Source organism: Chlorocebus sabaeus, chromosome 11, assembly GCF_047675955.1.
Source record: "Chlorocebus sabaeus isolate Y175 chromosome 11, mChlSab1.0.hap1, whole genome shotgun sequence".
NCBI lineage: Eukaryota > Metazoa > Chordata > Mammalia > Primates > Cercopithecidae > Chlorocebus > Chlorocebus sabaeus.
Window position 1 is genome coordinate 99,268,242 of NC_132914.1, and position 2,836 is coordinate 99,271,077.

Consider the following 2,836-nt stretch of genomic DNA (forward strand, 5'->3'; position numbering starts at 1 on the left):
GAGGCTAGTCACACTTCTAGTGGAAAAAAAAAAACTTATTTTGGTTGTAAACTCAGTTTGCAAGCTTCTGAATTCTGATTTCGACCCCATCGAAACAGATTTCAAAGATTCCTGGAGAGTTTTTAAAGCCAAATTCATCAGCTTCTGCTTAGTTCTCCTTATCCTCACTGTCTCCATCACAGTTAGTGCTTCTGACCTCAGCCTTTTTGAAATTCTCTTCTCCTTTGGCAGTTCATTTCTTTCATCTCTGGTCTACAATAGGAGCTCTGTATTCAAAGTTGCTCCCCTCCTTATTCAGTCCTGAGCCACTTTTTCTAGTGGGTCTTGGTCAGGCATATGTTTCAGAAGCCTCTATGTAATTTCCTTAAAACTTTGAAGCATAATTGCTATAATTTGCAAAAGCTCCTCAGTGACTTTGGTGAACACTTCTGTGGCAGACAGTATTTTTCAAATATGGCTCCAAAATATCTCCTATCCCACATGCCCTTCTTCGGTGTGACTGTGCCACTCCCACATCAAGAGAATCAAGAGAGATAAAGTCTAGGCCAGCCAGGCTGCCCTTGCTCTGCACACATGCTCACTGTGGTGGGCCCCATGCCAGGGCAGTGGCTGCAGCAGCTGGCAGCACTAGTTCTGATCCTGGTGCTAGCCTAGGGGGCTGGTTCACTATGGCAGGAGGAGGATCAGTCCATCTATTTGGCAGTGAAGGGAGTGGGGCTTGATGTCACCTCTGGAAAGGGGTTTTATGGACAAAGAACCCCCTACAATGCCTTGACCAGGAAGGACTCCACTAGAGGGGTAGCCAAGATGTCCTTGGATCATGTAATCCTTACCTGTGACACACCACAGGTCTCATAGCCAAGAAGTTGGAGTCTGTGGATGATATTTTCACCAGCATGTACAAAGCCAAATACCCCATTGTCAGCTACAGGGCTCAGACAATTCTCAATGAGTTTGGCAGCCCTAACCTATACTTCAAGCCTGAAGACCAGCCCCTTTTTGACAAGAAGGAAGGGTTCTGAGGTTTCATCTGCAGGAGCAGATTCTTGGGAGTGTGAGGTAGGAAGATACTCCAACACTAAATCTCCTGCAAAACAGACTTCCTAAAGTTCCTGACTTACCTAGGTTTAAATAAAACAGATGCTTAATCTGGAAAAAAAAAAAAAAAAAAAAAAGAGAGAGAAAGAGAGAGAGAGATGAAGTCTATTTCTCAACCTCTTGAATATAGTGGGGCCCTGTGACATCTTTGGCCAATAGAATGTGATAGAAGTGACTGTGCTAGTTCTAGACAGAGCCCTTTATTGGTCTGGTAGCTTTCATCTCCTAACTCTTGTAAGAAGTGTGATTATCTTGAGACAACCATGGTATCACAAAGTCAAGCCCTATGAAGCAGCTGCAAAGGATGAGATCCCATGTGTGAGTGGAGAATTCATCTGGGAGGTGGATCCTTCAGGCCCAGCCACTATCATGTGGAACAAAACTACCTGGCTATACCCTTTCCAAATGCCTGACCCACAAAATCATAAACAAAATAAATGGTTATGTTATGTCATTAAACTCTGGGGTAGTTTGTTACTCAACAATAGGTAAACTAGACCAACCCTCTTTACCTATACACACATACAATCCTGTTAAGAATCACTGATGAACCTGGCCAGGTGCAGTGGCTCAGGCCTGTCATCCCAGCACTTTGGGAGGCTGAAGAGGGCAAATCACCTGAGGTCAGCAGTTTGAGACCAGCCTGGCAACATGGTGAAACCCCGTCTCTACTAAAAATACAAAATTAGTTAGGCATGGTGGCATGTGCCTGTAATCCCAGCTACTCTGGAGGCTGATGCAGGAGAATCTCTTGAACCCGGGAGGCGGAGGTTGCAGTGAGCCGAGATTGTGCCACTGCACTGCAGCCTGGGCAACAGAGCAATACTCCATCTCAAAAAAGAAAAAAAAAAAAAAATAGAACCACTGAAGAACCTATATTGTCTACCTGGCCTTAACCCTGTTAAGAACCAGTAACATCCTAAACTGCTGCCCACCTGGCCTGTATGGATTAAGTCACCCTCCATGAGCTAATACTTCAGAAATCTTAATCTTACCTCTTTTCTGAGCTCTGCACCAGGTATTTCTGTAGACATCCTGCTGGTACTTCAAATGTAACACATTTGTTGCTAAACTGAACATGTCAGCTCCGTTTTTAAAAAGTCCTGTCCCCTTTTGCAATTAATTGTGCCATTGTCTACCAAGTCACCCTTGGAATAATTTTTTATTCCCCTTTCACCTACAGCAGCCAATAAGTCACAATGTTCTTTTTGTCTTCTTCTATCCTTTTTTTCGTTATCGTAATTATGACTTTATCATCTCTCAGCTGCATTACGGCAGTGGTGTCTCTGCCTTTTATTCTTTAGTCCATCTTCCACACAATGGCCAGAGTGAGCTTTCTAAAACATGAGTTGGCTCACGTTATTTCCCTTCTTCAAAAGCAACAATAGTTCCTGAATGCTCACCAAGAAAATCTCACACTTCCTATGGCAGGCAATGTCCTCCATTATTGAGTGGCAAAGTAACTTCTCTACCTGCCATCCATTACCTCCTTATCACAACATAGCTCTTAACTGCCTGGTCTACTAGCTGCCTTTCTGGGCTTTTGTACAGGCTTTTCCCTCAGTATGGAATGCCTCTTCACTCTTTCTCCACATGTAGAATTTTTTTTGAGTATCTCAAAGCCCAGTTCAATTTTCATGTTTTCCTGGATGTGTTTTCTGATTGCTCTTTTCCATCGGGCTGCCGCATATACCCGTGCAGGTGTGTACCACACAACTCTAAGGAGAGCCATTCATAA

At 43.8% G+C, this 2,836-nt stretch overlaps 1 pseudogene; it reads left to right on the plus strand.

The window, feature by feature from the left end:
- The first annotated feature begins 573 nt into the window (after positions 1-573).
- On the plus strand, positions 574-1,022 carry LOC140712823 (neudesin pseudogene; annotated as a pseudogene).
- The last annotated feature ends 1,814 nt before the right edge of the window (positions 1,023-2,836 follow it).